The sequence below is a fragment of the Hippoglossus stenolepis genome, chromosome 7 (genome assembly GCF_022539355.2).
Source record: "Hippoglossus stenolepis isolate QCI-W04-F060 chromosome 7, HSTE1.2, whole genome shotgun sequence".
Classification (NCBI taxonomy): Eukaryota; Metazoa; Chordata; class Actinopteri; order Pleuronectiformes; family Pleuronectidae; genus Hippoglossus; species Hippoglossus stenolepis.
Genome location: NC_061489.1, coordinates 19,683,276 through 19,709,265, shown reverse-complemented (window position 1 = coordinate 19,709,265; position 25,990 = coordinate 19,683,276). Strand labels below are relative to the sequence as shown.

At 39.8% G+C, this 25,990-nt stretch overlaps 1 long non-coding RNA gene across 2 annotated transcripts in view; it reads left to right on the top strand.

Annotated features, from left to right (window-relative positions):
* The first annotated feature begins 871 nt into the window (after window positions 1-871).
* Window positions 872-25,990, top strand: part of LOC118112469 — a 126,932-nt gene continuing 101,813 nt past the window's right edge. The window contains exon 1 of one of the 2 annotated variants that reach the window (XR_004697224.2): window positions 872-1,276. This is a non-coding gene — a long non-coding RNA (uncharacterized LOC118112469). The remainder of the gene's footprint in view (window positions 1,277-25,990) is intronic. The other variant, XR_004697225.2, reaches the window with a different exon arrangement.

Sequence of the window (25,990 nt, the reverse complement as noted above, 5' to 3'; positions counted from 1 at the left end):
GGGCTCGCTCGGACATTATCCACAGTTTTCGGGGCTGGCAGAAGAAACTCTGGACAGTGTCGATTGGAGCTGACTCAGACATTTGCGTTTTTCACATACAGCCCCTCAACATAATTTCAGGAGATTATTTGAGGGTGTATGTCTGAAAGCACCTTTACAGTTTGTGTTCCTAATAAATTGACAGCTGAAAGTAAGGTTTTGTCAGTATTTGATCTAAACTGTAGGTTATGCTCTTGGGTTGGTTTAAGTGTAGCTAGGTGTAAAAGTAAAAGAAATACATTTACATAGTTTTTAGTTCTTAGCTTAGGTTTAAGAATATTGTGTTCCGTTTCATTGCTGCTTACCAGGACCTCAGTACTTAGTTCCGTTCCCTCTCATGTATCTCATGTTTTGGAATGACAATAAATCTTCTCGAATTTTGAATAAATAATCTTAAATAAAATCAGATGACAGTGAATTAAGAATCGTTTTAAATATTGTTAAAACAAACTTTTAAACAGAATGATCAGAACAGAGGGGGAACGAAGTGGAGAAAAATGGTGTAATGTGTCTTTAGTCCCATCCATGCTGTTTTAAGTATATGGAGTTTGGGTAAGAGAGCACAGATCAGGGTGCTGTGGACTTTCTTCAGGTACACAAGGATTTTCTATAGGATTTAATGGGTAAATAGATTTTTTATTTCTTTTATCAATTAATTAAGTAATTTATATTTTTTAGAGATGTAGAATGAAAGCCTTTTTTTTTTTACCCACACTCCAGAGCAGAAGGTGGCGGTAGGTAATGCACCATTAAGCTGGATGCCAACCGCCTTAAAAAAACAAGAAGAAGAAGAAGAAGAAGAAGAAGAAGAAGAAGAATATGCACCTGTGTTAATAGGCCTCATGTAAGGAAGAGAACAAGAGTGGGCGGGGTTTAAATCAATCTGGCAAGGGGACAGAACATGGAGGAGAAGAGACACAGAGAAGACAGAGTTCAATATACAGAGAAACTTTATGGTTAAAATGTCTTTCAGTGATTCAGAGGACAGACAAGAGTTGTAGCAGTGGACAACGTTCGCTGTTTAGTTTGTCCACAGTGACCGACTGCTACTGTTGCTCATGCTAACATGGGCTAACAACAGCTGGATGAGAGGAGGCCATTACTGATCTGAGAGGAGGCCATTACTGACAGAAGAGGACTGCTGTGCTTCCTCAGGATCGTTCCAGGATTATTTTGCCGTGTGTTTCATCACTCGCTCCACAAACTGTTTCTACAGGACCAGGACTAACTTCTAACTGTGAGTTAAACTGTACTTTTTTCTTTTGCTCTGCTGGGGATAAAGCTTCAGGCATCACACAGGGTTCTTTTGTTATTGTAGTGAGTGTGTGGGCCCACCTCAGTGTTTATCATGAACTGAGCTCTGGTGTTTGTGTTTACTGAGGTTAACAAGTGTCACTAGTGAGTCCTCCTCGAGCAGTTCTATAATATACTGTCACTTATGATTGTTTTTGTGCTTGACGTTGTGTGCAGAGCTTTGTTTTAAGCCTATGGTGCAGAGTGAAGTTAGAAACATTGTGATTATCATACCTGGTTTATAGGCAATGGAGATTTTAGTTTTTGTAACCACATTTGCTTTATTACTGTTCATGTGTGGCTTATGTATAAGTTTGGGGTGTTAAGCAATTTACAGCTTTTCAAAAATAATAGCTCTGTGATTCAGTTCAATATAAAGCACTGCAGCGACAAAATGAACGTTATGCTTTTGCCTAGAGGACAATTTGCAAAAGGGGGAGTGATTCTGTGAATGTTGTTGCCTTAATGACGCTCAGGACCCATCACTGGTCAGTCGGGTATAAAAAGGTCAGTTTGTTTTAAAGGGGTCTAATTTATACTTCGTACATTCTTAAAAACTCTCTATTCAGTGAACTGTGTTTCCCTTTTATTCAAAAGAGTTGTCTGGGGTCAGTTATACAGCACAGTGAGAATATTGCCATGTTTTAAAGCTTTGTTTTTTAGAATGATATTGTAAGTTTCACCCAAAACAGAAAATCAAACCCCCGAACCCCTTATTCTAACCTCTGGTGAGTTAAAGTAACCTGGGCATATTATAGAATGCTGACTACACGTGTGTATGTCCTTTTCAGTGTTTTTTTCAAGGTAAAAGGAGAGACATTTGTTTGCCACTGAGCAGTCACAGTTGGTGTAGTGCTAATCAATCTTGGACCATTACTCCACTATACCCCACATCAGGAAATGCTGCAAACACAGCGCTGCTGCAGCATCATGGCATGTGTCAAGTGCCGCCTCTAGCAGGTCCAGGACCAGCACTGCTCTCTAGGAACAATACATGTTTTTTTTAAGGGACATTAATGCTGGAAAAAGGACATTGGTGTGATGGTGTGGGCTGTGCGGTGCTGCCAGCAGCGTGCGGCTGTACATACCAGTGTGTGGTGGCTGTTTGCCGGTTGTGTGTTTTGGGATATTCTATCTCTCACAGCACAAGCACTATCAGCTAATTACACCAGGATATTGTCAACAAACTAGCAACATCTTCTTCTCCCTGACAAACTTTCTAAATATAATGAAGGAACTGTTGTGTTTTGAGTTTGTAAGTTTAACAGCTTGCATTTAAAATGCCAGTGCTTCTCAATTTGTAAGTCAATTTATGCCATCTACTTACAAATACATCATGAATTGTTAAATGTTGTTTTCAGTAATGTGAGCACACATGCAGATGGAAGTTGTGTTGTGTCTTTCTCTCCAAGTTTCCCTCTTTATTTATAAAAGTCTTACTTATTTAAAGGCAGGACAAGGAGAAGTGTTTTCTATAGAGGGCATGGCACTGAGGCTACACCCCTCTGTAATGAAGCAGCGAGGGCTGCAGTGTGGAAATGCCCCAGTGCCACATAAAATGGATGACACAGGGATGGGCTAAGAGGCTTTGCCAAAGCTGTGGCTTACCAGTCTCACAGGTGTTAATGTGTGCTCTGTCTGCCACCACTGAGAAGATTGGGCATCACACTCACTTTTAACAATTCAGTGTCGGGCACAAAAGTTACCTCCTCCACTATTTCCCCCTTTAGTCTGATGCTATGTAGAGAGTGAGCAGAGTGATTAATTGTTTTGTTTCATAACATGGGAGAGAGGAAGATGAATGAACCGAGGAGATAATCTTTAAAAAAAGCAGAGGGGCTGGGAGGAATTATAGCCACTCTTTGTTTCAACTAGATGTTTGAAAGAAATCCAATAATTGCCTATAATCTTAATTTTACTCTCGTCATATAATGGATATCGTGGACAAAAACCCTGAGCCTGTGATTATTAGTATTCCATAATTAAAAGAGATGACCACATCTTTTCAGTTGCCACCATAATTTCATGCCTTTCCTATTGCTCCTTATGAGAGTGCATATGTCTTGTACGTTTTTCCTTTATTGTGAGAAGTTCATCCTTTTGATCCACAGCTTGTCTTGTGTGGATAATGTGTGAATGTTTTTATTTTTTCTGAGGAAAGTGAAAGGCCCTAATCTAGTGTAGAAGCAGCAGATGAGAAAACGCTTTTTGGAATGACACTGCAAAGGTGCGGATTTCTTCCTCTTCTTTAAAAACTATAATTGTTTCTTTCAGAGCTCACAGCTTTCTTCATTCTTTAACCCCAGGCCAAGGGATTTGCATCACACTTGCATCACAGCTACACACACTGTCCAGTGTTGTAAAATGTATTTTAACAATTCTAATATTTTGGGAAAAAGAAAACAAGGAGATATTTACTTCCAGTTTGTGTTGTACACAACATTGATGCTATTATTAGAAATATAAGATAAATCATGTTAATATTAATCTATGATATAATAATAAATAATATTTTAGAAAGTATATTATAATGCCTTGTATAAACGACTGAATGTGAACCCGTTGTACTGTTTCCACATGTATCCACACTGCACATCTCAGTATGTAAGGATGTGTATTTAAATGCTTCTAAGTCTCCCAGTGCTGCCTATGGATAGTGAGCTTTAAGTGGGGAAGAGTGAAATCCCTCCTGTGTCGTCTTAGTGGAATTGCGGGCATGAGCAGACTGGATTCCAGCTCAATAGAAGCTGTAATTAGTTGTAATTTACGGGGCAACTCCTCCCCAGCGACCCCGCTGTGCTGAATCCCCTGGCCACTTGGAAAGATCATGTTTTCTTGCACAGTGCATGGCACTCAAATGAACCACAACACTGCCATAATGGCTTGCTCCCCACTGATTTGCCCACCTTGTCTAAGGTAGCTGAAAGTCACTTCCTGTGATGCTCAGTGGAGCGTATGGGCTGCTATTTCTATCGAGATGTGAAAGAGCAAGTATGCCAGGAGCCACCATAAACACATCAATAATAGAAGCAATTGGAGTGATTGGCAAAGTTGGTGGAACTGTGAAGATGTTACTGCTTGATGTGTTTGCACCATCAGTGGATGTGACTGACGATGTGTATTTTAGATGCACTGATACATTTGCTTGTGATTCTCTGTGCTCGTTATTGTTCTGAAATCAGCCCAGATGCAATTTGAGCGCATCAATTTAGAGTCCAATGTTACTCAAGCAACTAATGGACTCTCAGGCAAAATGAAAATTGCTTCCTAATGATCTGACTAAGCTTGATGGGTGAATCTAAATTGATTAGTGAGCTAACATGAATGTAATATGGAATTAGCCTTTGAGAAGTGTGATCAAATTTTTCTCGCACTTGCTGACCTTATTACATCCGAGCATTTCAGTGACAGACTGATAGTTATTGCTTTGTATTGGACACACACCCGACCTTTTTGTCTTCCTCTCATCCTGTTGATGAGAAATATATTGACGTTCTCATGGATAAGTATTGCCTTGGCTGTAATGACATAATAGCGCTACAAATAGGACGTTACAAGGCACGTGAGTGGTTCAGTGAGTTATTTTCTTACCGCATGGTTGAAATGAGAGGAACTGTTTGGAATATAGCGCCTCCCTAAAATCAAAGTAAAGGTTTTTACAATACACAAGAAAATCCATATTTACAATTAAGACATATTATGACAAGCTGTTGCTGTAACACACACCTATATACCTATATATATTTGTTGTTGATGTTATTGATATGGTAAATCAATGACTTAAGCACATTTTCAACATTAAAATGTCCTCTTCATCCTTCACCCCAGAGTCCTGTATGATAGCCAGCTATCCTTCTCTGATCATGTTGCATCTTTCTCCCAGATGTGCCACTTTGCAAAATACAATATAAGAAAACCATGCCTTACCTGACCTAGTTGCCACCCAGTGCTTGGTACATGCCGATGGTTCAGGAAGCAGCGGTGCCTCTGGTCTTCAATCAGCCAAAAAGGGCACATGTCGTTCCTCGGCTAATCAACCTCCACTGGCTACCCATGGATGCCAAGAGCAAAGTCAAGTCCCTTATGCTTGCCTTCAGAGCAACTTCTCTGGCGACACCCATCTACTTGAACTAAATCATATTCCCATATACTCCTTCGCTGTCATTTCTCCAAGGAATGTCATCAGGTATTGCTATCCCTGCACTCAAGGCAATCACAGTCTAGTCTCTTCTCGTTTGCGGTTCCTCGATGGTGGAATGAGCTGCCAAATGCTAATAGAACAGGAGCATCCTTCTTTACCTTCAAGAACCTCTCGAAGACCCATCTGTAATGGGAGTACCTCCTTCTCTAACAGCTCTTAAACCCTAACATGCCTAATTAGCACTTACTTCAATGCACATCTTTACCTCATCTTCAGTTTTTCTTATTGAACAAATTTAGTGCCTAGTACTTACTTAAAGTCTCCTACTATACTCAAGCTTTAATGTTGTCCCTCAGTTGTAAGTGAATTTGGATAAAAGCATCTGCAAAATTAATAAATGTAAAAAATAATTGTATTGTTTGTTTTATTGCAGTAATGTGGGTGAATTGGAATTAGTTCCCTTGAAAATATCGCAAAGTTCAACCAGTCAACCTACAAAAGTCAGATTAAGGATTTTTTTATTGATGCCAATTTTCTGCCAGACTGTGAAGAGTCAGAGGTCTTTTGGCTTTCAGTTCAAATAATTATTGTTCTAAACACATTTTTTTAGAAATAGTCTGCTATTATGCATTATCTTTTTAAACACACTGGCCACAAAAGAAAAAGTGAGGAAATGTGACTTTGGTAAATTTCTGTGTAGTTGCGGGATGTAAAACAGATAATATTACTAATTTATGCTGTACCATCTTTCCATTACTCAAAGAACTTATTTTTTCTAATTTTGACAATGATTTCCCTATTTAAGCAAATGCACAGAGCAAGTAAAGCAGTGTGCCAAACAGTGCCACTTTAAGTAACAAAACAAGAACATGCCTCATATCCTGACTCAGTTTTTCTTTTGACAGTTAGCTAAGCTAACTATAGCCTGGACTGGAGTATGTGTCTGACATTTTTCATTCAAATTAACCAAACTTTCAACATGGAAAGCTAAATATTGCAGAGAAGAAGATAATGTCAACGGAAGTACTTACTTTAATCCGAATTAACTTTTATCAGAAATAAACTTTTTAATTTGCAAATATATAAATGTCATGTAAATGCCATTTGTAATATTGTACAAGGCCAATACAGCAAATGAAAGCAATCTAACAAACACAGTACCAGCAAATCAGGAGATATTCTAATTTACCCTTTCTCTTATTTTTCATAAAGTCTCATATTAATCAAACATTAGCTGTAACTGGTGCATGTTGTAGTATAGGCATCATGATTATTTTAGTTAGGAATTAGTGAGACGACACATTTTAATATTGATTACAGCTCAGCCACTCACATTTATCTTCCATCTGACCTTTAAACAACCCCTGGGTCCCCTGACTGGACTGCTGTCTCCTCTGCTACTTACTCATTCTGCTGTCCAGATGGTTTGTCCCCAGTTGTCGCCAGAAAAGAGAAATGAAGGAGGTAAGGAGTGTGATAGAACAGGCAAGAAAAGCACAACATGGATGAATTGGGTTTGACCCAAATGTTACATGGGCTCCCCTGTCTCGGTATGAAGGACTGAGGGACACTCGAACACTGAGATGAGCTGGCAGCTGGAGCGGAGCACGACAAGCTCTCATCCCTCCAGCCTGCATCCTCTTCCCCTTCGCCTGCTCATCCTCCACTCTGCTCTCGACCCTTTACAGCGGCTCACCTCAGTGAGAATGAATAATGAATGTGACTAGACACATAGGTCAGAGGTGACGTGTCTGTGAGGGAGCAAATTCCTCCTTGATTAGTACATAAAAAGTGGGGCCCATCTGCCTCCTCTCTGGGATTTGACAGGGGTATGGCCAGGAATGCCAGGAGTCTAGGGACTGCAGAGCAGAAACAAGGGCTAGGCATCGGGAGGGGGTGTTAGTCCTCTGAACCAAGCAAGGAGGGACGAGTGAGACTCACTTTATCATCGCCTAACATTACACAGACACTGCAGCATTGTAATGTGCAAAGCTTAAACTTGCCTTTAGGTGTATTAGCATATGAGACTAGTGTATACAATTCAGGCTATCAACTATTGAATGGTAAAAACAGTATTAACTGTTAATTCATGAAATGTAAAAGTGATGGGAATTATTTTAGGCTATCAATGCACAGGAAAGACTTGTATAACTCTTATAAGATATTCATTCACATTTTAACACAGATGCTAGTGCTGTTAGTGCAGTGAAATGGGCTCTTTGCTTGACCTGTGGCAGCTTCCTCTCTGAAACTGGGCTGCGGTACTCAGTCCGCAGAACCCTGAGACCGTGCCACCGCTCCTGCACAAAGAGCTGTTCACCTGTTCATTCAAAGTTCTGTGAAGCTCGACTCTGTACGCAGAAGCCTTTATTGGAGAATTACTTATCGTGGATGCACTGTTGTGATTGTCAGAGCCTGTTTGTTCAAAGTTTATTAATATTGAACAGTACTTGTGAACTGCATTCCACGTCTGGAATTATTAGATAGATGACAAGTTAAAAAGCCGCTCTTTCAATTGTACATTACCGTATAAGAATACATTTTTACTTGCCCTGCTTCACCTTGCTATCTTGACTATGAGCACAGAAGTCCCTTTCATTCCACCACTGGCTCTTGACTAGAGCGGTTCACTTTATAATACGCCAAAAAGAGAGCTGACCGCAGACAGCTTCCTGTACAGTTTTTTTAAATGACTCACACAAGGGTCTTCAAGGCCATCTGGAACACCACTAAGAATCCCTTGAAGCTCCTGACCTCCCACGAGGGGCATCATTGATCTTATTAGTCTTTATAGAAGGATTAACCGTGGGAGCCCCTCCGTAGACCTTTCCATTCATTTGCACTGATGGACTGGGGTACAGGGAGGTAAAGTACCATATCCCATCCCACAGTAGCAATGCAATATATACGTGACGAGTCCAGAGATAAGCAAATATGTTGGGAGAGGAAAACATAGAGCACGTTCACCTCCAACAGAAAGACCATACCCTTCGGCAGCGGCTATAATTAATATGCTAAATTGAATTGCAATAATCGACTAGGGGACTGGCCTTGTGCTCCAGAGGTAGGATGATTAAAACGTTAGGCTCCAGTGAAGGGGTGATCGGGACCCTGGTGAATTAAGGATTGGATTTGATGGGAGACAATGCAGCTTCTATTTTTCATTAATTAGCCTCAGATCCATAAAACCCATGAAAGACTTCAATTGTGTATTACTCCAGCCTCTCAATTACACCCATTCATTAGATCTGAATGGCCTTCACCAGAGTATTATAGCACATGCATATGAGAATAAAAGAGTGAATGAATGATGGAGTAGACTAGCCTAATGCCACTGGGTCTCATTATTATATGTGGGGAGTTTATGAAAAATGTTGAGGTCCTTTGTCAAATGTCAAAAGGATGGATGTTACATGGCCAACATCCAACACAATACACATCTGTGCGAGACATCCAATAATAATAAGTTTCTATGGGACAGTCACATCCACACAACCCTTACAGACATCGCCTTGTGTTGGTGAACGACCGAACCACTAATTTTCAGTTTCTGTCTATAGTCTCCATAAGGCATTCAATATTCCAATGAGTCACTTCTTGAGAGACATAATCAAAGAATGATTTTATAGTTCGCTGATCATGTAAGAACTAATGTAATTGTACACAAAAACTCCCTCCTAGACTTGAGAGATAATTTCTATAAATATTAACTGTGCAAACAAGTCATATTTTCATCCTGACCACAAGAGGAGATATTCCTAAATCACCATTTGCGCCTTCAGGATTCCAAACAATCTTCATACAGACTGCATACGTAGGGAGCGTTTAAATAATTGAGAAAAGACTGCTTCCTGTTGTGGCTGCCTGTATATGCAACTCTCCATAGGCCCGAACACAATCTGTGATTAAAATCTCCTTTGACATTTCTTTGTTGGAATGTCTTTGCATTACTCTGACTCAGTACTGTTTTGTTTCTCTCCCACAGCCCAAAAGGATTTACCACATTTTGTTTTGATGCCTACATTTCGTCTTAAGAAGATTACAAAAAAGGCAAGAATTGTCATATATCCTGTCTGCAGCTCGTCTGCCTCTCTCTCTCTCTCTGTCTGTGTGTGTGTGTGTGTGTGTGTGTGTGTGTGTGTGTGTGTGTGTGTGTGTGTGTGTGTGTGTGTGTGTGTGTGTGTGTGTGTGTGTGTGTGTGTGTGTGTGTGTGTGTGTGTGTGTGTGTGTGTGTGTGTGTGTGTGTCAGCCTGTGGGTGCAAGCACACAGAGATAGAGAGGTGTAGTGACAGCATAAGAGAGGTGCATGCGTGTGAAATGAAACCCATAATTACAGGGTGAGAGACGGGTATTGTTCATCCGATTGACAAGTCCCTTTCAGTCACGAGTGCAGTTCTCTGTCAAAGGCCTGTTTTTCCTGTCTATTTCCCCCCCTCCCCCCAGAAGGCCGTGCACCCTCTACTGCAGCACGACAAGACAATGGCAGCACTCTCCTGGAAAGGGAGTGTGCTTGATGATAATGCATCATTTGCATTTAATTCTTGGATATGACAGGCTCCCTTATAGTACAGTTGAGCCTTGGGTCTAATTTGCATTGTCTTTATCAGGTGCCATTATGCTTTGTTAAGGGACAAACATTTGGAGTGTGTGACATTTATCTGCATGACACAGTGGTGATATGGTTAGCCAGTGTATTGTGACAATAAAAACAAGCTGCTGATGTGTAGAGATATTGTAGCAAAGGTGCACCTGACTACACCTTGTTTGAAAGAAGCCAGTGGCTCTGTTGTTTTTCTTTTATGTTACATGTTTACTTGGGAGCAGACTGACATATAAAATTGAAAAGATATTTCATCTCCCCATGAAAAGAGGAAATTGTGTTCCAAATGTCAGACCTATTTCCACATTGTTTTTTTTACACAAGAGAAGTCTGCATGTTTGGTGTCATTTATGCAATGACACAGTCAAGTATCTTTTTTCACACCCATGTCTTCACATGCTCTTCACCTCCTTCCAATATTTGTAGAGGAAAAAATACCCCTTGTACTGTGAACACAATATTTCTCAAATTCGCTACTTGTCCTCAAGCACAGTCACTCCTGGCAGTGTGAGCAATTTTTATTGAACATGGCTTTTCCTCTGACTAGTCTTCCAGAACAAAAGTTCCATACAGGAGATTCTAGAATGTCACATATCAGGTCAGTGCGTCCGGGTATGTGATTCCTCAGATATTACACATTTTTAATTCCTCCTTACATGCCACAGGAGACTAGTGGGAGCGGTGGCTGCCCATAATTGAGCCGTATTGTTGCTGAGCTTAGGATTCTTGTGGGAGAAGGGCAGAAGATGGAGGAAAACACAAGCCTGACCCTGGAGACAGAGAGAGACACAATCTGCTGTACATACCTCGAGCCCTCCCTTCTCCCATATCAATGAACTCCCTCACTCTCTCTGCCTCCTGCACTGGTCATTTGCTTTCTCTGCCTGATTGTTGTACACATAGACACTGTTAACCCAAATGTAAAAATGTGCCAGGTCTGGGCAAGGATCATACCTGCTCCCTGATGAGTGATTAAACACATATGGAGCATATCGGCATTCCCAGACCCCCCCAGCCAGCCCAGGGATATGTGCTCGCTCTCGATTGCGGGGCCTCATCTGCCACCTGCACCTTTTTTAAAATGAATTTGTCACACATCTGAGGCCAGGAAACTGCCCGGCTGAGTGCCACCTCCATTTGAGCTCAATGGTTTGAACACTATCAGGAGGGAAGTATCAAAAATGGGATGATTTGAATTGCATGTGAACAGCTTCACCATGTGCTATTGCTTGTTTTTAGTGACAGGAAGACAAGCCCTCAAGCAACAATATATTTTTTTTCCCACTTCGCAAGTGTTATTCTGGTGATTCCTCCTTCACACCAGAGACGATTGGAAGTGTTAACCATCGTTTCTGTGTACGACATGTACCTTTGTCATGTCTTCTTGTAAAAGGAGCATTGCAGCAAATTAATTCCCCCAGGACCCTAAGCCAGTTCTTTGTTACAGTCCCTTTTTCCCCTTCACTAAAGTTCAAGCACTGTAATATCTACACTAGTCAAAAGAGAAATAGCTTGTCTATTAATACTGAAACGCTGCACAGAAGTTTAGATGGAGGAGAGGCTGGTGGTGGCGAATTTGATGCAAAGGGAATTCCTGCAGAAATCACAATTTGCCTCAGCATTCCCTGGCCCTTCACAGTTTAATAACTCAATAGATTACCTGCCGCAGTTTCCAAGGACATTAAACTAAGTTCTTCCAGGGATCGATGGGAAAGGGCTTTTTGGATATCAACACTGTTCAATACTGCACACTTCATTTCCCACACCATAAGGGCTCCTGCATTTAATTATACCTCGCAGAATGGCTTTAATTCCAACTTTGTACAGTTACATAGAGAAGCTGTCAATATGACGAAGACAGAAGCACATCACTGTAAAAAGAAATGAATGAAAATGTTAATATTCAGGAATTAAAAATACAAGACATGCAGATTAGAAAAACCTTGTAACACAATTTAAAGACACATTTTAAAATTACATTAGGTGACCGAGCAAGAGATTTATTTCTTTAAAGGGTACGTATTTCACAGGAAAAAGACTGGCTTACGTAGGGGATGTGAGAAATGGGCACTTATATTTAAGTCAGCTGGCAGGTAGGGAGGAGTTATTGGTGCCCACTTGCTTTGTCAAAGGCAAGAAGGTCTTTGGAAGGTCTTTTTCAAGTCTGACACTCATTGCTGCGGACTATTTACCTACGCTTGTGCTTTTATTTATCGCACAGTTCCACACCATGAATTATCTAATGTCTTATGGACTGTAAATTTCCCTAATGCAGTCCTACGCCCTTCCTCTACACTTACCTACAAACATGTGTGCACACAAGCACACACCACAATCAACCACAGACATACACAACCATGATACCCCTGAAGTCACTCTTTTGTCGGACTACTCCCTCAGCTTTATTGAGTACTGTGGCAACAAAATGCCCACATTTGTCTGCAAGGGGCTGAGTGATAAAAGCATCTGCCATACGAACCCCTGGTGTCCTTTTGAGGTCCTTGTGAAAGCAGTTAACCTGCTGTCACCAATCAATCAGTGAGAGTACTATAATATTGTTTACTAGCCCAGCTCATTAAGCAATGTAGCAGAACATGCTAACTTAATTCAAAGTGAGATTTATTGTGGCATAGGAAGGAGAACCAATGTCCTGGAGCTCAACTCTGTGCCATTGTGGATCTAGGTTGCTAAATTACAACTAAGAGCTGCTGATGAATTGTTCTGTTCTCATTTAACCTTCTTACCGGTTTTCCGATTGGACAATAATGAAGAATTATTCGACACTGAAGTGGAACGCACTAATAAAACTTGCTGTCACGCTATCGAGTGTGACTACAGGTCATGCAAAGTGGCTAGGTTTTAAGTGGAAGTAAATTGGTAACATGTAGCCGCTTATTCTCACCAACTAGTCAAAGCAGGTAAGTTTCAATAGAAAACTAGAAACTCAAAATTAATAGCTTTTTACTTTTGCAACAGCCGAGCTTTTGTGAAATTGTTACTTGTCGAAAAGAAAACAACTGACAATAAAAGGAGATTTTAACAGTATAAAAGCCTCTGTGCTACATGATTGCTCATGGACATTCTGGAGATGTGTATAAATATGCAGTTGTCTAACTTTCTCTCCCTTACACAAACTCCCAGCAACACAGCTGTGAAAGTGAAAGTGACACACTGACAGCCCTCCCACTGAGGACGAGGTCACACTAAAGCCGAACGATCAGGACTCTCAATGGGGCTTCTTCCCAGGTACCAGGTCCGGGGCCATCTCTCTTGCAAGTGCCTCCGGGGAGTAGTCACACTTTTAAAAGACGGAAATTAAGTAGAAAAATGTCTGCTCATTCACTGATGTAATTATCTGTCCTGGATTAACATCTGTTCGCAAGCTTCAGTGCCAAGTCCACTTCAACATGTGCCAGTACCTCATGGCAGTGCCGGGTATGTGTACCTGTGTCTATTTCCAAACGCTGTGTATCTTGGCACCAGCTGCAGCAACTTTTCACTCTGACATCCTCCACCCATTCAACATCTGCGTATTTATGTGAACATCTTGGCTGCGGTCACTGAGAATACCAACGTTGTGACGCCACTTAATCAGGTTTTTTCCCAGTACAACCATGACACTGTAGCACAGATTTTCTAATATGGCAATAATTGAACAAATTACTGGAGTTTTACAAAATAAAATACATAATAACTACAAAGTACTGCACCATGGTTTTTAATATTATTTCAGTTCCTCATATTACCATATTTTTGTTCAGGATTTAGGTATTTTCTGCCGACTCTCCTTTCATTATAACATTAATCCGAGTAGCGACAAGTCCCTAGAGATTATCCTTTCCTTGTTGGTGGGGGGGCCTCTAGAAAGCTCATTTGCATGCTTCATTTATCTATATCATGTGTGTCAAAGTGAGTGTCAGGGTGGGCGTTCTCAAGGTGGCTTATTCCCACCTTAACAACTCTGTTGTTACGGAGCTCAGGTGGCCTGATTGTACTATATAACCTGCTTGATATTCAGCCTGCAAACCTGGGCTAATCCATTATGCATTGGCTTTGTTATACTCCTTTTAACTACGCCCCCCCCCCTTTTATTAGAAAGGCCAACTTTCCCTGGTGCTGCTCTAAGTGTGAGCTAAATGAAGGATTCCATTCTAGTTGTGGTTATTGACGTGCAATAACCAGAGGATTACACCTGTCTTACTGTGGAAATGTCATCCAATATAAGTAGAAGGAATGTATTTGGATGACCCCTGGGTGAATACTCCCAAGAACGCTAAAGCCCAGTGGGAGCGAATTATAACTGAACTACACCATGGAAAAGAGAATTTGCATCTCGTCTCGTTAACTGGGCCCCAATTATCTTTACTCTTTAGTTATTGAAGCAGACGGAATAGAGCACTCTGTCCTCTCTATTAGATCAACTGTCTGGGGAGTTTTTTAGCTATAGGTTAATGAACTGCAGAATATCAAGCAGAATGCAATCACAGCTCAGCCAATATTACCAACGGTAGTTTTTTGTTTTTTCTGAGCTTGTGCATCAGGGCTGAGAAAAGTCAGCTCTCAGGGGAGCATGCCCCTGTAGTGTCAGAAATGTTGCACCAATGTCATGGTGGTTTTCTCCCATTAAATTCTAAATATGTCAAATCATCTGCCCTTGTTGCCTTACAAATGTCCCTGGCTGGGGGATATTATGAAGTACTCCCATTACAATGCATGACATGTTTTACAGAGCTCAGTAAGTATAAGATTTGCGTAGCCTTTGGCTTGTCAAATGATTCTATAATTGATTAGATTAATACTGATCAGTGCTAACATGGAGCTGAGGGTGGACTGATGTCAGTGTAGAGCAGATAATTGGATATTAGTGTGAATACATTATCAGTGATTAAAATGTTTCAAAATGTTATTTAAGTAATGTAACACACATATATGATAATTTTCCAAAGGGAAAACCCACTGATTGGATTTATTAAATTGTGATTGATAAATGTAAATACACAGTATGATATGTTTCTCATTATAAAAAAGGTCTGGTCAGATATATTACATGCTGCAATGGCCATATAACATACACAGTGGTCATTATAGAGTAAATTATGTCTGTTTCTAATTAGAATTTCTTTTGACCTGAACAAAATTAATTATATTTAAGATGAATTAGGGGTTTACAATGTAAATTTAGGAATTTGAGTATGAGTACACAATACTGATATTAAAACCATAGAGAAAGCATAGCATGAGGCCAAAGTACTAGACACAATGTGATCGGTGGAACATAAAATCTTCTCCCTCTAGACATAGCGCCTCAGTCAGGAAACAGAAAATGTGCAAATGTTTACTGGACCAGTTTCAGTTCAACCTTTTCAGCTGTCAGCTTGTGTAGTACAAACAACACAACATTTGGTGGTTTTAACAAAGGACAACAACAAAACACTCCATCTTGCCTGACTTAGTTACCACAGTCTAACTGTAGTGCTTTTTTTTTTGATTGAGAGTGCTGGTGGATGTTAGCTTTATTCTACCAATCACACCGGACCATGTGTGACCACGGCACAGTTGTATGCCCCTTCCTTTTATATTTACTAGCAAGAGTGTGATAAGCACCTATGCCACGGGAAGCAGAGTCCATTAAATGAGCCATTTGTCCTTCCCCAGCCAATGCTATCACTGAATATGGGCTCTTGCTCTTGTAGCTCCCCTGCTGGTTTGTCTTTGCTGGCAGGCTTAAGCCTTGGGCATGTTAGCAAACCACCTTTTGTTGTTCAATGGACTAACTCTCCAATAGCAACATGGTGCCGTGTGTGTGGGAAGTAGCATATCTCATGGCGGCTTCCTGACTATCAGCTTGCTCTGATTATTATAAAGAGCCAAGTCCTGCTTTCACATGCAGTGGCATCAGATCCTGCTTTTTCTCTGGTTCCCAAGTTTGCTTTGTACAAAAATGGTTCAATAGGGGAGACAGCAATGACTTGAGTCAGTATGTCAGCCGAGGACCTACTTATCAGAAGAGTACCTCAGAGTCTGTGATTTGTATATAATATTGTGATATTAACAGTGACATATTTGTAGTGGCCAAGCTGTTGGGCTAACCACATGCTTTTTAAAGATAACTGGGTTATCAGCCACTTGCAAATGTATGTAATCCCCAGTAGTTTTAATAGCTTCTGTCGCTTGTATTCCTCCACTTATAGGTTTCAACAGTTTCACACTTTAATGTGGTCATTGTCCTGCACCTGTCTATTGTATAATGGTTTCATTTTCACACACAAAACCTCCTCAGGGATTCAAGGGGACCCAGATCTGGAGAGGTGTTTTCTCTGCAAATTGAATCTATGAATATGTTGAGGGGCATTATAAATATATGAGCTTGACAAGAACATTTCAATTCAAGCAACCACATCATTACTGCTTTTTGAAAAAAATCTACCTGTAACAAAAGTCACTTGTCGTCTGATTTTGTCCAATATGTAAATTCTAACAGCACACACTCACATCATGTTGCGAATGCCTTGAAGTTTTGTACCAATTCATTAGTAATTCTGATTAGGATTCTGTATATTTTCTGAATAACAGAAGGTTCAGTGCTTCTGTTGTTTTCATTCATTTGTTCATCCGGCTGAATCTCTGAGGACTCGATGCCATCTTACGGCCATCTCCTCTCCAGCTGGTCCACAGGTGGCTAAGTACACTTTGCTCTTATTTGTCTGGCCCGCCTGTTCAATATTAGCCTCCTCTCCATCTAGGAACAGCCCCTGATATTGTTATGAGAGGGAACATAGAATCAAGAAGAGCGAAAAGGCATTTGGCTGGCATTTTCCACCTTGGCTAAACCCAGTTCCTGGTCCCTGGGCCAGACTGTTTTGTTTCTGTTTGAGCATTGATGATGACACAGTTCCAGGTCTCCACCTGTGTCCTCCTCCTCTGATCAGTGAGGTGGCCATGCTGAGAAGGGATAAGCAACAGCAGGAGGCTCTCATCTCTCCCTCGTCTTTCTGCACTGATAAGCATACAGAGATTATCAGGATTGCAAGGTGTTAGAATCTCAGTCTTTTATGCTTGACCTAAGATCAATGTACATTTGTCTGTTTGACTCAAGTACTTTAGCTCTGGCCATGCATACTAAAAGTTTTATTTTGGTATGAAATAAAGAAACCCTTTAATCTACGAATCACTTTGTGAATGTTTACAGGATATGCTTAAAGGTTTTGGGCTTATCAGTGTTATTTTTGCCTGTATTAACATTAGTATGAATACATGTTATTATAACTACTACATATACACATATTTTATACAGATCATCATGTGCTTATTCTTTTTTTGACTTGGACATTTTCCCATTAATACATGTGGGACATGCTGATATTTGAGTTTTAGGCTGGAGATCCATTCCCAAAACAAAAGCCCTCATTTTGGGATTTATGGAGGAACACAAATATGTTTAAAAATGATGAGTCTTGGTTAGGAACAGATTATTATACTCCTGCTGTACTACATTACTGTAATACTTAAGAGTATGCATGTAAACCTGAATATTAGTGCAATATATTTCTTTTTTAACAGCTTAGTAGGAAATTTGTCTTATTTGGAGTGAGGGTGAAATATTTTGTGCGTGTAAATGTAGTGAGTGTGACTTGTAGCGTCTCCTTCTCCTCCCTCCTAAGCCTCAGACACAGTCTCAGAGTCCCGCTCCCCAGTCTCAGGCTGACTACACATGATAAGCAGTCTGCGCTGCTCCTGCCACTTGGGTTCAATGCTGGAAGCAACGTTCAACCCCTATTTGTCATTATGTAATTTATATAATTTATAGACAATAACTGTTAAATTCATGCAGAAGAGCAGCCAATACACACTCATTTCCATAAATTATATGATATGCGACTGTTTCTTCTTTGTGAGTATTAATTTGACTATAGGCTTGCTTTGAAAGGGCAAACAGAGCAAGCAAACAAGGTTTACGTTCACATCATTTAAACTTAATGCAGCGGGATGTGGTATTCTCATTGCCCATTGCTGTTTCTGACTCTAAAATGTGATGGCTGTCCTAAAATATATGTGCATTCTGACCTTTATAAGTGTTCCCATGGGAGAAATGATATACAAGAATAATTCATAAAATGGCTGTATCTCAGAGCCAAATATACAATATAACCTTAATAATCAGAAATGTCCTATTTAATGTTCATATTTTTTTCAAATAAGCATCACTTGCTACTTGCAGGGATCCTCTAGCTGTGTTTGCAGCTCTTAGCTTGCTTTCTTACTGCCTTGCTAGCAAACCGCAATTATTTACAAAATACAAAAATGCAGTTTTTAAATACTTTAATCAGCAAATGTTGACGGTGCACGAAATGCACGACACTCATCACCTCAGTTATTTGACATGAGCACAGAGAGTAAAGCAGCATTCAGTGGGACAGATAATCTGTTATCTGTTCAAATTCAAATCATGATTTCCATTAGTCATATAAAGCATCCAGTATTAAAGAGAATGCACAGTAAAAGGCCGTACATGGGTGGATAGATGGACCAGAGGGTGCAGAAAAAGATGGAGGCACGGCATGGTCCTGGGGGGGGGGGGGTTGATGGGGACTACCTGGTCCAAATAATAGGGAAGGCCAGCTGGGGCTTTTGGCAAACACATTTAGAACCCGGTGACAGACCCTGAGCCCCTGAACTAATCCTGTTGCAGGTGATTATGTGGAGACAATTTGAGAAATAGGCGGAAGACTACACCCCCTGCTCCCTTCCCCTATATGTCCTGTATACTGCTGTGCTTTGTCAGGGCAAATATATATTTGAACACAAATGAGGCATGAAATCTTAAAATATTCAGTCAAACAAGTTTTTAATTGAAAATTATTATTTGACAAAAAAACATTATCAATATTAATCTTCATGGCCAATGTCAAAGTGCAAACATATGTTATTAAGTCTTTCTATCGTCATGGCCAGATCATTATTCCATATAACTGTGATAAATATGTATCATCCAATATTTCCATTGGATTGGAAGCATTAAATGCACATGCTTTTCAAGGCTGCTATTTTTATCCATGCACCCACACACTGAAATCATCACATGCCATGTCAATCCATGTCTGTTCAAATTAGGCAATCAAGGGAGGACTGAAGGAGTTGCATTTTTTTGAGCTTTAGTCAGGAACGACTGACCTACTTTAGGTCAAAAGGACTTCCAATTGTAGTATGATGACTTTAAACACTTCCATCTACATTTATTTTGATGGCAGCAACATGCTCGTCACTGTCTAGCTTGGCCTCTGCATTCTCGACTGTTGTACAAACCAAACTGTACTATACAGACCCCTGGGAAAAAAACATTATAGTGACCCATCACTATGGGGAAAACAGGAACTGGTACTGCAAATCGGTGTATATACATACATACAAGATGATGCAGCTCTTTCCAACAGTGCACACATATACGCTTTCAGTCTCAAGCTTTATAAAGTTTGGGATGGCTATTATAAGCAATTACCACAAACTATGGAGTTGATATTTTTGTAAGGGGTGAAGTTATTTTCAACAAAATCAACGCGTGCCATCTTAGCCCCATGGGGGTCTAAAATTATTTCCTTTCAGTTTTACCTAAAGATATTCAAAAGACAAACGACAGAATGATCTTTCTTTTCTCTCTCCTGTTCTCTGTGAGTGGCAGGTACAGCCTGTGACAAACAGGGCTCGTAACATGCTCTAAATCTGTCAGGGCTGATTGCACTGGCCTCATTTGATGTTAACGGCTACACTGAGGGGAAAAAAAACATTCAGACGCCACGCCTAGTTGATGATGAGATTATTATGTGATTAAAGATTAAATCTATTTGACCTCCAACAGCCATATGGGCTTTCACTGGCGTGGTGCAGTAACAGTTTCCATAGGGTCAGAATCCTTTAGTGGATTATAAATACTATATGTGCAGTGTAGAGTGTGTTCCCGTGCACACACTTGCTGATGGGACAAAAAGTCGCGGATATGATGGATTCATGATCATTACAGATTCATGTTATGTCTACTGAAGGCTTTATTATTTATTCTGACGGCTGAATAAAGTGATTTTCTGCTTTGAGTTGTATTTTCTTAATGACTTTTACAAACGGCAAAAGTGTTAAGACGTTATCTTCCCACTTATCTTTTTTTCATTCCATTACGTTTATCCTCAAACACGTCTCAGGTTCCCACGTGGTTAATTGAACATCACATAACTTTCTACATTGTTACTTTATGTTAAGTAGTGAATGAAATCAAGGCAGCATTAACGTTCATCCAGAAACTGTAAGGCAGAGAAAACACACTTATATCATGGATTGTACAGTTTAGTTTTCTCTTAATTTTCTTCCCCTTTTCATTTTTATTTTACCTTATTTATTCATTTTCTTATTGAGCATTAACACTATTGCAGAAACTCATTATTATTCAGACTTCAGCAGGATGATATTAACTTAGAAACTTTGCTAAACATTACTTTGTCAGCTGTATTGGGGAAGAAATATCCACCATAGGAATATATGAAACTTTAATGTCTGGTTAGTTTGGCATAATATGTTATTTCTTGGGTACATCAAATTTATCACCTAAAATAAAAAAAACAAAGACTGAGTGGTTTGTATTTATCTGTCCCAAGAAATCCAATCCATGTTCTGGATTGAATTGTATCCAATCAGCTTTGAATCATATTGCATCATTACACGTGTCATCTTTGTGTTGGATCATGGATTGTATCAACTGTGCAACCAAATCCTCTGAGTGGTTGACTTATTGGTGGAAATGTGACAAACACCCTATCTCAGATTTTCCTTCCACCACAGATTGGCATAAATCCATCCTGTAAATGTTCGGTAATCCTGCTGCCAAACAAAGAGACAGAGGAGAAAAACATAGCCTCCTTGGCAGAGGTAATACAATTACATGTGAAATCTGGAAGGAGAAGTGGGGTTTACTTGGTGAGGTCACTCCTTTTATGAACATAGAGCCAGACATCATCCTAAACATGCTCACAAGCAACTGTCACTCTATTCAGCAAATCATCTCCAGACCCCAGCAAACCAACACTTCCTGCAAACGCATTTTACTATCACTGCTAGTAGAAGATTTAGTTTGGTGATTGTTTGACATTGTTTTTTTTGGCACTTCCTCTCTTATCTTTCTTTCGTCTCGTCAGTCAAACCCTGTCTCTGGTCATGTTTCACTCAAACTGGTTAGTAGAAATATAACGTGATTCGAAGATGCACCAAATAAGATTTGACCAGAAATGCGCTCGAGAGTTTGTTCAGCCTGAAGGGACGAACGACATAATCCAAAAGGTTATTGTCCACAATCTGTTACATTTTGTGTCGGTTTCTTTCGTCTTTATAGTTCATAGTAATATAGATTTCCAATGCAGTTTTACATTCAGTGATATTCAGACAATACTTTGCCCATATTTTCTGCTTCATTGGGAAATTGGAGACATTCAGTCTCACTCCACCTGTAGTATTCAATGCTTTTTAGTGAAGAAGAAAGAGAAGAAGGTAAAATCCATTAGAGACATGGGGCTTGTCATAACAAGACGAAGTGAGAAACGTAAGGATTCATCTTAAAAGGATTCATCTTTGCCTGTAATGCATTCGGTCATTTTGCTTCACGAGGATTCTAAAATTAAAGCTTCATGTGACATCTCGTGAATTCGAGATTCATTTTGAGACATTTATTTCACTCTGTGCCTCGTTCTCTGTCTCCCGCTCTCCATCTTTCTCTTCCTGAGCCAAAGGGGTCAGTGATTAAATGATGTATTCGGTGGGATGCATCAGCCAGGTGGTTTACAACGCATCTGTTGTCGTGTGTTAGTTTTCCAGACACACAGCCTTACACACATGGCAAGCCTCCGATGCAGGAATGGTCTCAGCTGCTGTGTTCCCATTTATTTATTGTCATCTATTGGACATCTATTTGAACAGTTATTCACAGAACACAAACTGCTCTAATTGCTACAACCGCCACCAGCTTTCCAGACTCCCCTCTTTGACAGCCATCCATGATAATATGCTGCCGTAACGCTTGGAGTAAGACTTAACACGGCAGCATGCAGGTAAATCCCATGGCATGGAGTTAATTTCAGTCTTTTACGGGCAGCATAATGTTCCAAATTTGCCATGATGTTACCCTCTTCTTTTTATTATGAGGCCATGCAAGTCACATAAAAAAATCTAATTTGCAAAATGTGAGCAAAATCAATAACAACACAAGATCAAGTCAAGATATTATTTTTCCTCTGAGTCCATACACAGTAATTGTTTCTATCATTTAAAGCAGATACTATCTAGATCAATGCAATGTATAAAAATGACCTGCTCATAAAACTTTTTTTTTTTTTTTTAGATTACAGCATGTCTTGATAAATAAGCACTGAGAAGTCTTTTTAAATATATTCTGTACAAAACAGCCAGTGAAGGGCAATGTGTAATTAGCTGAGTATACAAGTACAGTTAACCCATAAAGACATTCCTCTATGTTATTGACGAATGAATTGCAATAATGGTATTGGACTTTCACTGGGATATATTTCATATACTTTCCTCCTACTGATTTTGATATTAAACCCACCAGGCTGAAGAAAGAAGATTTAATGGAGAACCACATGAAAGAACAAAGCAAATCTTTGTAGCTACTGTACCTGGTGTAAATCTAGTTTTAAATCCTTTGAGTATACGAATATGGCAATTTTTCATAGCACATAACTGTTGCATTTTATAAATGCTATATGTTAAATGCTATTTTATAAATGCTATATGTGCTCGGAATCCAGAGGGTATAACCTTTACATTTTTTCCTTGCCCTAATAACTGGCAACATAATGGTGGAGATGCTCCCAGTTTCAGCTCTGTGTATCTCTAAGCGTGCAGCTGCCGCCGCCCTGCAAGCTCCCAATAATCCTGCATTCTGGCAGAGCAATACAGCCTAAAATAATGGGCAGCACATTATCTTAGCTAACAACATATTTCCTTGTCAAGGGCAATTTGGCAATAGGCTTGATGTTAAGGGACTCATAATCATTCAAATAGCATCAACTAAACACCCTCTTTTGCACGCACGCACGCACGCACACGCAGACGCACATGCACACACGCACACTACCGACAACAGTGTGGTCTGTGATTGATTAGCACAGTGGCACTGGTACAATAGCTCGGAGGTGGTGCAATCTGTAAATAGAAGGTTTGTAGAAAGAGCAACGCAAGCCAAGAATTTTGATCAGCTGCAAGAAAAACTGTTCTGGATGGTGTTCAAGCACATAAACACAATCGTCAGAAGTTAAAAAAAGAACTTTTCTTTCCCTCTCTACGCACAAGCAAGTACAATGTCTACAGTATGTGTTGTTTTGGAAAGGCATCAGATTTTATTGATTCCCATATCAATGCTGTACTGATTCACTTCTTGCTTATTGAAACTCATTATAGACTCTGATAGTTACCCATAATTTTTATGAATACCTTTAAGTTGGTACATTGCCACGTCAGTGATGGAGGAGCAGCAACAGTTTTCACCAGGCTGTAAGAAACAGAAGGCAAATTGGTGTCATATGGTGCCATTATTTTTACAATATATAGCTTTTCTGTAAAAAAAAAACCCACACACCATTACTTTTGCATTGTTTAAGTGAACTCACACTTATTTGACCCATTTGCTTGAGGCAGACAAGTACACACAATAAACATCTTCTTTTTTTTTCTCGGGCAGATAGAAAATGCTTACTCACTGTCGATGAATTTACAAATTAGTACAAATCCATTAGGCCACTCAGGAAACAGTTATGATTAAATTAATACAATCACTAACTCAGATCTTAGAGGAGTCATTTGCTATGATGCTTTTACAAATTGTTTGTACCATGTTAATGCGTTCGCAGGAGCACACATGCAGTATGACTCACATCCTGCTAGAGGTTTAACACTACAAACTGTTAACACTGAGAAATGTAGCAAGGCATCGCCAAAGGCAGTGAAGAGTAATGCTTCTAGCAAACATGTATGTAAATTATGTGGAATTTAAAATACATACAAAAGATTTAACTCACTTATTATACCTCAATAATACACACTATGTATATGATTGTTCCAATTGTCATTGTCATTCATTGTCACTCACAACAAAATGAATACAACATAATGTAATCACAATGGGTTTGTTTACCAGCAAACTCTACAAGGGCCCTATAAATATTAGATGATATGCATCCACTTACATACCATCATTAATCAGTTTCTTACATTTTCTGGCAGAAAATATCACCTCTCCAAGTCCTACTGAAGAGTGACACATCTATTCAGGTGACAGGCGAATACATTTGTTTTTCGACCCAAAGATTTAACACATGGCATCACAGCTTTTCTACCAATACAACAAATCCACATCCCTGGTCCTTGTCAACTGAATAGAAAAACCCCAACAAATTACGGGAGGCGATATTGTTAAAAAAAAAATAAAATAAAAAAAAATGTCAAGAAAACAGCCTCTACTGTCCAGCATGAGCAATTTCCCTTATCTGATTTTAATATTTGGCACAATTTGACAGATAATGCAAATTTCTAAATCTGGTCCATGCAATACATTCCTTGAGCAATGTGCGTGGCAACTCATGTGATTTCACATAAAACTGCTTGGACAAGTGGAAAATCACATCTCTTCTCCCAGCGATTCCCTCCCCTCCCCTCAGTCATCCACCATTAGGCCTGCACAGTAGCGAAACCTGTTGGCAGTCTGAGCCATGCTGCTACCTGCTGAAATGTAACTAAGACAAAGCTCCTTTATCTGCCCTGCTAGTCTGCTGTCCTCAGCACACAATTTACTATTCAGTCATTTAACAGATGCTCTTATCCAGACAGAGACATAATAAGTGCATTCAAATGTGGAGGTGGCCTCATATTTCCTGCGTGTGCTCCCAACTTTGTCGAATGTGAAGGACGCGGGGCACTGGTGCTGGTGGAGGTCACAGGAGAGCTGTCTGGATGGCAGACGGTAGAGATGACTTACTTTATGACTCCCACTTTGAATTCCTCTCCCTCCTTGTCACTCTGCCTCTCTCACCCTTATTCTAGCTGGATTTCTCATTTCCTATGTTTTTTCTGCACGCCACATTACATCTTGAAGGTGAATCCCATAAATACTGAAATTACTTTGCAGGATAAATTACTCAGGGAGGCATTTTTTAGGCCTGATTACCATTGCATGGCGTCCCGAGACTTATTCTGCACCAGTGGAAATTCTTACCGCAAATGCATACATTCAGACAAGGCTAACCATCTATTTTCTTTAAGGAAAAATATCTACTTGAAACAAAGGACAAATGAAGGAACTGAAAATGTGCCGATTTACTTAATCCCTTTGAAATGTATATCATTTCCAGATTTGTTCCCCACGTCTCACGTTATAATTCCGTCTCAATTTTTTTATCTCGGAAAACAGGCCTGGAAAATTAATCTCCTGAAGCCTCTTGACAGGGTCATGTCCAGACCCACCGACTTTCTCAGCAGGTGCTCGTTTTGTGCCTGCATGCAACTGTGTGTGCGGTGTAAGTGTGACCATGCACACTTTAAGTGTCTCTGTGTTAAACACAGTTAGTTTTCAGTAAAGCTTTTCACAGTCAGCATTTCAGTTTACTCTGCTTTTAACTGAAAATGGCCTTTACATCTTTTCAGTGGAAGTTGCATTAATGGTTTAAAAATTGCCTGATTTAATATCATTTAGGTGGTGAAGCATTAAATCTTACATTATGTTAATAACAAGATATTATTACACACTCACTGATTTTTTTTAATGCAACCTGGAGACTTTTCACCAGCAAAATGCTTTGCACTAAAAGAGGTATTGTTTACTTAAGGTCAGTTTGATGGTACCAACCTCTGGTGTATTGTTAAAATATTAA